The sequence below is a fragment of the Taudactylus pleione genome, unplaced genomic scaffold, assembly GCF_031769625.1.
Source record: "Taudactylus pleione unplaced genomic scaffold, aTauple2 ptg000100l, whole genome shotgun sequence".
Lineage (NCBI taxonomy): Eukaryota > Metazoa > Chordata > Amphibia > Anura > Myobatrachidae > Taudactylus > Taudactylus pleione.
Genome location: NW_028284502.1, coordinates 11,661,320 through 11,674,676, shown reverse-complemented (window position 1 = coordinate 11,674,676; position 13,357 = coordinate 11,661,320). Strand labels below are relative to the sequence as shown.

General features: G+C 39.9%; 1 protein-coding gene across 3 annotated transcripts in view; it reads left to right on the top strand.

The window, feature by feature from the left end:
* The window catches only part of DCDC1 (doublecortin domain containing 1), a 533,665-nt gene that overhangs the window by 130,573 nt on the left and 389,735 nt on the right, over positions 1–13,357 (top strand). The window lies entirely within an intron of this gene.

Below are 13,357 nucleotides of genomic sequence, written 5' to 3'. Positions count from 1 at the left end.
AAGTCTACGGCGAAAATGTCGACACGAGAATGTTGGCGGGTTCTGAATGTCAACATGAATTTAATGTTAACAACCAATATGATGGCATTCAGAAAGTCAACATAGTTAAATGTCAACATGTTCATAATGTCGGCATTTAACATGTTGACACCAGAAATGTAAAATAGTTTTTTTTTTTTTCTTATTTTAACCTAAACTTAACCCTAAACACTAAACATAAGCCTAACCCTATACCTAACCCTAAACATAAGCAAAAAACTATACGTTGGCATTCTGGTGTTGACATGTTAAATGTCAACATTAAGTACTGTACTTGTCGACATTTTAACCATGTCAGTATTTTTGATTGTTAACATAATGGTTGTTGACCTAAAGTCCATCTTGACATACAGACCATTCACAACCTGTCTACATTCTGGAGTCGACATGCCGACTGTCCAGATTCTGACCAGATCCCAGTGCTGGTTTAATAATTTGTTTGTTTGTTGTTTTATGTTGGTTATTTGGACTTGCTGGTTAATACATTAGTTTGATATAATTTAAATTGTAACTGGGGTGTAGATCTTATCTACTGATACTGTGTAGTTACAGCATGGTCACTGTAGTACCAAGAACCCCTGGATGTGTAGCAGTTTATTGGGAACCCTGCAAAGTGTTTTTGGTGAAGTTTTCCATTTATTTTGCAATAAAAGTTTTTTTTATCTGTGACTTGTGTTTATCAGTAGCATACTTCCACTATAGAATGAATACAAATGTGTAGTATGAATCACAGAATGGAACTTATTTGATTGTTCCAACTTTGAAAGATTGTATTCCATTTATTTATGTGTGTCAACACTGTCTTATGACAATTTTATATTTGCTCCACAAAATTGGGGATAGTGATCTAATTAATACTGTACAGATTATTATCAGACATGTTGATAATTGGGATTGAAAGATGGCCACAATTGGCCTATATGTGCAGTCATGTTATGACAGCACTAACTTGCTCCACTGATGACCAAGATCTTCCGCTTAGCCGGTGTGCCGAGATCTCTTCTAATTTGGCAACCTCCATGTGTGACCAAATTGGACAACTGTCCTTGACCCTCAGTGCTTGGACATGCAAGCTGTAGGGCAAGTTTGGTTGAAATACAAGACATGTATCACTCACCCACCTTAGGTTAATGTTGTTAAAAGATGGAGACGATCACCATGGAATTCTTTCAACATCAATTAAATTCCTCCAAATACTGAAAATAGAACAGGTGGGTGCGTTTGTTTATAGATCATGCAACGCCTCTTATTCCTGCCTATGGAAAGGAATGTGTAAAGCTGGACAAACACTATACAATATTTTACAAATCAGCTGACCAAACAACTGGTTTGGACGATTATCATTCATTGTGCGGACCTGTACGACAATCGTTTACAGCCTTGAAAACAGCTGAAAAACGGTGTGGATCAGTTGGTTTGGTTATCAAATTTGTCCGATATACCCAACCGTCGTTGAGCCGACTTAATGCTGTGAGTGGATAATGCCTCCATACAATGTACGGAGGCTTTCCAATTGTCGGGCCCTCGCTCCTCCCCTCGGCTGCATTATTGTGCTGTCAAATACAGGAAGTACTACCTAGATGCCATTGGTTCAGCATGATGGTTGTCCAGTGGCCAGGAGACAAAACGTTACTGATTTCACTTAATAGTGTTCATTCTAGCACCCTGCACCTATCACAATCCATGCAGTTCCTCTTTCCTGTCTGGGGTGTTGCTCTCTGCTTTGGTGCTTCTAGCACACTCAGCTGTTGCTACAAACGGCTGAGATACAGCCCAGAGTTATGTGAAGAACCAGAGTAGAGAGCTACAGCCCAGGCAGGAAGAGAAACTGCCCGGGTTGTGACAGGTGCACGGTGCTAGAATTAACACTGACAACCGCTATATCATACTTCCAAACTCAATGCAAATACTTATATCTCAGTATGTATACAATATGTCAGTTGGTATTTAAAGTTTTCTTTCGGATCTCTAGAGTGTCAAAACAGAAGTTGAAATGCTAGTGTTATCACATGTCACATGGAAATGCCTTAGAAGGGAGGTCATTCATTGCATTTTTACTTGTTGTTGGGAGGTATTTGGTGGCTCCTTGGCTATCCCAATGCGTACACTTGAAACTAATATAAGCCAATGAAACAGGCAGCATTTAGAAATAAGCAATGCTACAGCAATACTCCCACACACGCGGAACATTTTAAATTGAGCTGAGATCAATGGGAATAATGGTTTTCATTGTGTTTGTTGAAAATGCTATTACAATGCAGAAAAATGGGCGCCAGTGGGTGCGATCCCTTAGTAAAGTAATAATATACAACATATAGAAAGTAAAGAAGACATAGTACAAAGAAAAAAACATTTATTGGCTGAAATGTTACATCTCTGTAAGAAATACAATCTAATCTGACTGGCATTTATCATTGCATACAAAGGGAAATTCAACCAAACTTATTAGGTTTCATTGCCGTATAGATTCTGCCAATGTATTGAATGTTTCAGTTATTTAAGTTGTGGCCATACACAATAATGTGCCCCACTAGCCTGCTAGGCTTCAATCGGGAATTCTGCTTTGTTTCTTATGGCTAAAGTAATATGTGCTCCCTCTCAGCCACCCCTTTATAACTTTGCAGAGTGTTACACTGGCACTGCATGGTTAACTGTTGCCACCCCTCAGTGTTCCTCTAACTGGCTTATACTTTAAGCAGTCTCAGCCAATCTGTGGTTCTCCAGCCATTTTTGAAATAGATGAGAAAAGGATTACATTTCAGTTTTCAGAAAATAGAAACCATCAGTCACTGAATTGGCGCCTGCACTAATCTCTAACACATGCATTCATATTGGTGAATCGGCACCTTCACTAATCTCTAACACATGCATTCATATTGGTGAATTGGTGCCTACACTAGTCTCTAGCACATGCATTCATATTGGTGAATCGGTGCCTGCACTAATCTCTAACACATGCATTCATATTGGTGAATCGGTGCCTGCACTAATAACACATGCATTCATATTGGTGAATCGGTGCCTGGACTAATCTCTAACACATGCATTCATATTGGTGAATTGGCGCCTAAGATAATCTCTAACACATGCATTCATATTGGTGAATCGGTGCCTGCACTAATCTCTAACACATGCATTCATATTGGTGAATCGGTGCCTGGACTAATCTCTAACACATGCATTCATATTGGTGAATTGGCGCCTTCACTAATCTCTAACACGTGCATTCATATTGGTGAATTGGAGCCTGCACTAATCTCTAACACATGCATTCATATTGGTGAATTGGAGCCGCACTAATCTCTAACACATGCATTCATAATGGTAAATTGGTGCCTGCACTAATCTCGTTAACACATGCATTCATATTGGTGAGTCAGTGCCTGCACTAATCTCTAACACATGCATTCATATTGATGAATTGCAGCCTACGCTAATCTCTAACACATGCATTCATATTAGTGAATTGGTGCCTGCACTAATTTCTAACACATGCATTCATATTGGTGAGTCGGTGCCTGCACTAATCTCTAACATATTGGTGTTTCGGCGCCTGCACTAATCTCTAACACATGCAGTCATATTCGTGAATTGGCGCCTGCACTAATCTCTCACATATTGGTGAATTGGTGCCTGCACTAATCTCTAACACATGCATTCATATTGGTGAATCGGCACCTGCACTAATCTCTAACACATGCATTCATATTGGTGAATCGGCACCTGCACTAATCTCTAACACATGCATTCATATTGGTGAATTGGCGCCTGCGCTAATGTAACATTTGTTCCCCCAAACGTTTAAATTGTTTTCGAAAGTTAATTTTAGGAAGGTGACATCCAGCTTATCAGATGTAGCCCAGCAAGGTATTATGCGGCCCAATCATACCCTGTATACGTGTTTGTATAACATTATTATTTTTTTAATAGTATTTGGGCCACAAACCTTTTACTACGCCTTTACAGCCCTCTAGGTGTAGATATATACTGTACGCAGAAGAGAAGGTTTTCCAACCTTTAAATTCTTCTTGTTTACAGATATCATTCTTTAATTGTACACGTTCTATTTTGTAATGATAAACGTTTGTTTGCATCAGCGTGGAATTTGTATAATTAAAGCAATGGAGGAATAAGCTTATCAGATGAGTGCTCATACTGTAACTGATGCTTATTACATCCTAAATACACTCTGTCACTCTTTGGGAGTCTCTATTTTTTTGTTTCCCAAAGATATTGAAGTCAAACTTATTTCAGATCACTAGTAGCAGTGGAAAAATATTGTAACAAGTAACCTGCAAATGCATTTAAAGCATTGAATACTAGGGAGGGCTCCCTCTAATTAGCATTCTTGTTATGTAGTTGTGCTGTTGGTGGGGGTGTTGTTAGTGGAATGCCATTGTACTCCGTTTTAGTGTTTGGGGACAAACACTGCTATGGGGGGAACGTGTGAAAGAGCTCTCATCATGTCAGTGAATGAAGAAGGCTGCGGTTTCAGTATGTTTCAAGCAGGGAGGCTGTCATTAACAAGTCTAATACAAGCAAGTGGAGGCCGAAGCATAGATGGCTGAAATACAGTACTTGTTATTATTCATGGTAGTCGTATTTAAAGGATTTAAATAAATAAAAATATCCCGTTTTGACGAGTCACACAATTAATAGCCCAATCAGCCCCCCAGCACTAGCAAAGTGTATATTGTGACACAGATAGAGCAGTTCACATCATTTATAAATCGCATTGCTTACTGGTGGTAAAAAACAATAAAAAAATCCAAGGATTGATTTAATTTTTAAATGTTGTTTAATTTTCCCAATACTTCTGGTGTAGCTTTTACACGTTGTATACAGTATACTGTGCATTTTTTTGTTAAGTACAGATTTATAACGTCTTGCAATTGGCATTTACTTTCTGCATTTAGTAGATACAAGTTTCAATAAAAGTCAATATAATAACATCATCATAAAAAAAAGGAAAATGTTATTTTACTTAATGATTTCATAAATACGTGGTCTAATATGTAGAACTTGGACATTGCATACCATACAATATTTAGTCACGTGCACGTTGTCATTACTGATAATTTTATCTGATCATAAAGTATGTTTAATATGTTTAATTCATGGATCCCAGTTGTCGGCAGCAAAAATAGTATATTGGTAATAAAACATAGGGAACATGTCAGCAGACATGATTAAAAGGTGACGGAAACCTCTGCCAAATCACATTATATAATTCATTTACTGGTAGGCTTGGCATCAGAGGGGCATAGCTGGCTATCCATCGATACACACAGACGCTCACACACACACAGATGCTCAGACACGCACACACACACACACACACACACACACACACACACACACACACACACACACACACACACACGTGGAAACTCATTTATTGCATGCATGGTAATTAATGAATGCTTTTGTATGAAGCCGACAAATGCTGGACAGGCTTATATTTTGTATATTCTCCCCGTGCTTGCGTGGGTTTCCTCCGGGCACTATGGTTTCCTCCCACACTCCAAAAATATATTGGTAGGTTAATTGGCTCCCAACAAAAAGATTAGCCCTGGTAGTAAGTGTGTGTGTGTGTACATGTGGTAGGGAATATAGATTGTAAGCTCCACTGGGGTTGAGATTGATGTGAATGGCCAAATATTCTCTGTACAGAGCTGCGGAATATGTGCGCGCAATATAATAACTAGTAATAAATAAATACATATGCATACTGCATAGATGTCAGATTGGACGCGCCCCTCTTGTATAGCTTCTGTAATAAATAAGAAAAGGCTAAATAAGTACATTTTGAACAATGTTTGTTACTGTGGTCTTTGGGCCTCATTCAGCAGCATACGCAGATCTACCAATTGTTCACTAGTCTACCAATTGTTCACTAGTGCGCATGCGTCAAAGCCGCACTACGCGTGCATTGCAATTGCACTGCGATTACAGACACACAGAGGAAGCCATGGCAGAGTGAGTGACAGGCTATGAGCGTTTGGGGGTGGTGAAGGGGGAGTGGTTGTAAAAACGCAGACGTGACTGTCCATTAAGTACTCGCTGCGTGCAACAAGACTTGCAGTTTCTGCGGCGTACAGCTTTCTGCGGCTAGTCAGACCTGGTGTAAATTGTGCACGTGAGGCCGATGTGCGTCGATGGTACTGTGGTATACAACGCAGTGCAACGTAGTGCGCATGTGAGAATGCAGCAGTGGGCGTCTTTATGCCCGCTGCGATGTGGCAGGCATTAGCATACATTCACAGGTGCATTCCGTAAGTATTCGCAGCTGCATACGTAATAGCGATCCTTGCTGAATCAGGCCCTTTAATCATATAACTCTCACATTCCAAATGCAATTTTTAGGCTGGAAAAAGAGCATCAATTATGATTTGCTTCAATAAATCCAGAATTCTCATACAAGCACTAACACAAATTTACACTACATTTTTACAAAACAGGACAGTTTAGCAGTGGGCTCCCAGATTGCAAAGCATCTCAGTGCATTGCAGACCAGCAGCCATAATGATTAGGTCTATTCATCTTGTTTGGGATGTACCAGGCTCTTGTAGCATTGTTTGTGATACTTAGCAGGATATTTGACAGGATGCTCTATGGAGTGGAAGGCTTGAAGTAACAGAGCAATGCTCTCTTAACAGATGGGCAACACACTGCCCTCAAACAGGCAGCCACCTACTTAGCTGAAGTACAGTATTTTAGGAACCTTAAAGTTGTGTCGTTTTCAAATGTCATACCTCGAAAAGGCCTTACATCAGTTAAATGAAGTGAAAATTGTATTCTTGTCTTGATAGAGATGAAAATGGATTTCTGGTCATGAAATAGATGTAGTTGTCACTTTTAAAAAAAAAAAAAGGTGTCAGCAGTTTGCTTTAGAGAATGAGGTGCCAATTCAGTATGACAGTAAACTTGTGATCTGAGCAATCAATAAAATACTTCAATAACTTCTGCTTCATTACACTTATAATAAGAGGCTATAGATCTGCACCACATAAAATTCTGATAAAGAGAATATGTAAGGACTCTGCGAGACGTTCCTCGGCCAGCACAAGTGCAATATTGCCATCTAGAGTCTGTGTACTGTACCAGTAATTATTCAGGAGAAGCTCGAAACAATGAGCTCTGTATTAATCGCCTGTTTATTTATTGCATGGTTTAGCTTTACTTTATGTTCTGTTTGTTATGTTTGTTTTCTTTTAGTGGCACATGTGGTATTTAGCAGTATTAGTTTTGTTAAATAACTATATATCTGTATATCTTAATGTTTTCAGCTTCATTTACTGAAGGGGAATTTAACTAATGACAAACAGTGGTCTATATATCCTTGTATTGGAGTAAGTGTGATCCATTGGGTAGAGTTATTTTAAGTATCACCGTGTGCATCTGTGATAAAAAATATTTTTTTATCACATTGCAGTATCACGTTAATTTGTTACATACAGATGTATCCATATCATACTTGCCTACTTTTGAAAAAGCTTTTCAGGAATTTCGTGAAGGCTACACCTTTCAGCGTGCCTTACAGTGGGCGTGTACTGCTACATCTGAGAGGCGTGTCATAAAATTGACTTACATCCAAATGCATGTAGCCATAGGGATCAATGTGCCTTATAACCAATGCAGGGAAATGATACTAATGATCCCATTTGAACTTAACGCATCTGTAGGCAGTGCTTCGCATGCGCTGGTTTTACAGATGTAACAGCGCATGCGCAGCACTGTTTCCAGATGCGATAAGGTAGTGTTGGCAGGGAATAGTATCTATTTCCCGAAAAGCTGTCATCGCAAAAATGACAGCTTTTCGGAATAGATACTTATGGAGAGGTGGAATGATGAATTCCACCTATAATTAGCTAGAACTCCATGCGAGTTCTAAACCTAATTATCTCTAGAGATTTTTTAGGTTTAATGAATAGGCCCCTAGATCCCTTGTTTTTCACCAAATTTACCAACAGGTGATTTGAGGCTAAACGAGTTGGCCTATGGTGAAGCAGAACGAGATATCTCTCCCGAGTATCTCGTTTTGCAGGAGATTACTCATCCGATATTGCAGTGTTTTCTCTCTGCAAATCTCTCCTGAGCTAGCAGCCTGCACATATCAGTGACACAAGTGTTGGCTGCTTGTGTGTTAAGACTTGTTAAAAAGGGTTAAATGTTTTTTTTTTTTTTAAATGATGTGAGATCCCCCTCCAAAAAAAAGTAACCAGTCCCGGGCTTGCCAGCCTGTCCTGGTTCTTAAGGTGCATACACACACAACGATTTTTTTGAATGATTATCGATAACGATATCGTTTATCGTTCAATCATTGAAAAAATTGTTCACTTTCTGAGTTAAAACAATGAACGATTATCGTTCATGCGCGTTCACGTTTGTAGTTCAGTCAGACTGACCAACTGAACGATTTTCATTAAGGGAATATGCAAAAATCGTTTGTAGTTAAAAAAAAATTGTTCATTACAGTTTAAAAAATCGGACAGATAATCTGACAGAAATTCGTTCATAAATTCGTTGGTAACAAAATCATTGTGTGTGTATGCAGCTTAAAATTTACTGGGGAAAAAATGTGTAGGGTTCCACTGTAAATTTACGAACCAGCAACAGGCAGCAGAGACAGAGCTGGTTTTAAATATACGGAGAAAAAAACGGCATATCGCAGAGCGATTTTTTGTGCAACTTTTTTCCTTCAAATGCATCCTATTCGCAGCGCTTTGCAAATTAGATGTATATGAAGGTTAAAAATCGCACAAAAAGATGCTCTGTGCTACCGAGTCGAGGCACAGCATGGTGCAACTAGAAGGACTGTTTTAATGAGCAAGGAGGTATTAATAGTACTGCAATGTCATTTTAAATCAAATTTTGCTTGTTCATGGCAAACATTGGCAGATTGTGCACAGAGCGTTCTGTCACCAGTACACTGTTTCCTATGGCAATACTCTGCTACCACAAACTTACTACTAACCTGAGTATCTTTGGCTGCTTTGCATGCTTGAAAACAGCTGCGGATCTCCAGAGGCGGCCACATCGGCGCATCCCCTCTCTCTATGGCCCTGCTAGTGACATTAATAGTATATGTAAAAGGATAAAATGTATTTTACACACAATAAAATAACATTTTAGCTGCAGTGAAGTTAGCTAAATCCACCACACAGTGTATATTTAAAGTACATTTAGGACTGCTGTAAGTGCATCAAGAGATATTTACCACAGAGACGTGAGTTCTTACTGCCTCCGCCATGTGAGATCAATGTTACTTACTGAACTGCAACTATAATGCTATTGTTTTGTGTTTTATATTTAGCTTTTATGTTTCAGTCTCTGGAACAAATACTATAATCACACAAATATACAATCACAGCCAGTATTACACATACACATACCGTGCGAGATGGTGGACTGCTGCTCTGCATCATAAAAGCAACCTAGCTGGTGCAGGGGCTACGGACAGGACTGGAAGACTCACAAGCAGCACTGGGACCCAGATTCACTGACAGAATAGACTAAAACACAAGCAGGACTGAGGGACTGGCTCACTGACAGTGCCAGAAGACAGGCCCATAGGTCAGAGAGACCCATTACTATCCATCCAGGACTTGCTAGTCCCAGCAAGGAATATCAGTACTGTATAGTGGTAGCATTAGCCATTACTATCCTTCGAGGACTTACTAGTCCCAGCAAGGTCTATGAGTACTGTATAGTGGTAGCATTAGCCATTACAATACTTCCAGGGTTTACTATTCCTAGTGAGTAATGTCAGTGCTTTATAGTGGTAGCATTAGCCATTACTATACTTCCAGGGCTTACTATTCCTAGTGAGCAATGACAGTGCTGTATAGTGGTAGCATTAGCCATTACTATACTTCCAGGGCTTACTATTCCTAGTGAGCAATGTCAGTGCTGTATAGTGGTAGCATTAGCCATTACTATACTTCCAGGGCTTACTATTGCTAGTGAGCAATGACAGTGCTGTATAGTGGTAGCATTAGCCATTACTATACTTCCAGGGCTTACTATTCCTAGTGAGCAATGATAGTGCTGTATAGTGGTAGCATTAGCCATTACTATACTTCCAGGGCTTACTATTCCTAGTGAGCAATGACAGTGCTGTATAATGGTAGCATTAGCCATTACTATACTTCCAGGGCTTACTATTCCTTGAGAGCAATGACAGTGCTGTATACTGGTAGCACATTAGCCATTACTATACTTCCAGGGCTTACTATTCCTAGTGATCAATGACAGTGCTGTATACTGGTAGCACATTAGTCATTACTATACTTCCAGGGCTTACTATTCCTAGTGAGCAATGTCAGTGCTCTATAGTGGTAGCACATAAGCCATTACTATACTTCCAGGGATTACTATTCCTAGTGAGCAATGACAGTGCTGTATAGTGGTAGCATTAGCCATTACTATACTTCCAGGGATTACGATTCCTAGTGAGCAATGACAGTGCTGTATAGTGGTAGCATTAGCCATTACTATACTTCCAGGGCTTACTATTCCTAGTGAGCAATGACAGTGCTGTATAGTGGTAGCATTAGCCATTATTATACTTCAGGGCTTACTATTCCTAGTGAGCAATGTCAGTGCTGTATAGTGGTAGCATTAGCCATTATTATACTTCAGGGCTTATTGTTCCTAGTGAGCAATGTCAGTGCTGTATAGTGGTAGCATTTGCCATTACTATACTTCCAGGGATTACGATTCCTAGTGAGCAATGTCAGTGCTGTATAGTGGTAGCATTAGCCATTACTATACTTCCAGGGCTTACTATTCCTAGTGAGCAATGTCAGTGCTGTATAGTGGTAGCATTAGCCATTACTATACTTCCATGGCTTACTATTCCTAGTGAGCAATGTCAGTACTGTATAGTAGTAGCATTAGCCATTATTATACTCCCAGGGCTTACTATTCCTATTGAGCAATGTCAGTGCTGTATAGTGGTAGCATTAGCCATTACTATACTTCCAGGGCTTAATATTCCTAGTGAGCAATGTAAGTGCTGTATAGTGGTAGCATTAGCCATTACTATACTTCCATGGCTTAGTATTCCTAGTGAGCAATGTCAGTACAGTATAGTGGTAGCATTAGCCATTACTATACTTCCAGGGCTTACTGATCCTAGTGAGCAATGTCAGTACTGTATAGTGGTAGCATTAGCCATTACTATACTTCCAGGGCTTACTATTCCTTGTGAGCAATGACAGTGCTGTATACTGGTAGCACATTAGCCATTACTATACTTCCAGGGCTTACTATTCCTAGTGATCAATGACAGTGCTGTATACTGGTAGCACATTAGCCATTACTATACTTCCAGGGCTTACTATTCCTAGTGAGCAATGTCAGTGCTCTATAGTGGTAGCACATAAGCCATTACTATACTTCCAGGGTTTACTATTCCTAGTGAGCAATGTCAGTGCTGTATAGTGGTAGCATTAGCCATTACTATACTTCCAGGGATTACGATTCCTAGTGAGCAATGACAGTGCTGTATAGTGGTAGCATTAGCCATTACTATACTTCCAGGGCTTACTATTCCTAGTGAGCAATGTCAGTGCTGTATAGTGATAGCATTAGCCATTATTATACTTCAGGGCTTACTATTCCTAGTGAGCAATGTCAGTGCTGTATAGTGGTAGCATTAGCCATTATTATACTTCAGGGCTTACTGTTCCTAGTGAGCAATGTCAGTGCTGTATAGTGGTAGCATTAGCCATTACTATACTTCCAGGGATTACGATTCCTAGTGAGCAATGTCAGTGCTGTATAGTGGTAGCATTAGCCATTACTATACTTCCAGGGCTTACTATTCCTAGTGAGCAATGTCAGTGCTGTATAGTGGTAGCATTAGCCATTACTATACTTCCATGGCTTACTATTCCTAGTGAGCAATGTCAGTACTGTATAGTGGTAGCATTAGCCATTACTATACTTCCAGGGCTTACTGATCCTAGTGAGCAATGTCAGTACTGTATAGTGGTAGCATTAGCCATTACTATACTTCCAGGGCTTACTATTCCTAGTGAGCAATGTCAGTGCTGTATAGTGGTAGCATTAGCCATTACTATACTTCCAGGGCTTACTATTCCTAGTGAGTAATGACAGTGCTGTATAGTGGTAGCATTAACCATTATTATACTTATAGGGCTTACTATTCCTAGTGAGCAATGACAGTGCTGTATAGTGGTCAGTGGCGTAAGTTCATCCCAGACGCCCGGAGGCAAGTTATCATTTAGTGCCCCCCCTATCCCCTATTTACAGCCCTAAATGGGGTGAATATATTGTGGGTGATAGAGGAGGTGCCCCTTCAGTGCCGGCGGCAGGCGCCTCCATTGTCTCCCATACTTCTGCTCCTGATAGTGGCAGCATTAGCCATTACTATACTTCCAGGGCTTACTATTCCTAGAGAGCAATGTCAGTGCTGTATAGTGGTAGCATTAGCCATTACTATACTTCCAGGGATTACCAACAGTGCTTGCGTGGTTGAAGGGCTGCACGTGTGTAAGAATAGACTGCCGAGGAAGAATCTGAAGAACACTGGCCTGTGAATAAAATGCAGAAAGGTTAAAAAGGCTTCTAGGGCTAATGCCATCTAAACAGGGCAAAAGCTACCAGGTGCAAGCTCTGAAAAGCTGTTATGGTAAATTGTGAGACAGGTCTGTGCCCAAAGTGGAAAAATCAATTAACAAACCTATATCAGGAATGTTGAAGCTTCAGAAAAAAATGATAGCATACACTGTGTGTTGTCATCATTAGCAGCTTCCAAGTAATGCAAAAAAAAAGCTCAAGAAACACTTTTGTTTTAAAACTTCAAACATTGGCTGCAAGATGTATCTATCATGAAAATGTAAAAGCAGTAGTGCCTATAATAGTGATCTCACCTGAGAAATATAGAGGGCCTGATTCAGAGCCGGACGCAAGTGGCCGTTCGCTCGTCCGCCGTACGAGCGGAAATATTTAAATTCAATTCAAAATAGCGACCGTCCGTCTCCTCTTTGGTTGCAGGGAACGCTCGCACAAGTCAATTCCGGAAGTGGCCCTGTCAGTTTTCGATTGCCTGCGATTTCATTCTGCAAACATACTTTAATCGTTTCATGGCAATCACTATATTAATTACCTTAATTGCTATTCACATGTTTTCAATCCTGTTTTTTTTTTTCATTGTCAATAAACTTTATTCTTGTCAGTGTGTGTCATTTGTACCGCAGAATACGTACGGTTTCACCAATGGTATTGTTTTTCGAAATTAAAGGTTTTTTGGAACGATACTATTGTTTTCCGTTGTTTTTTATAGGCA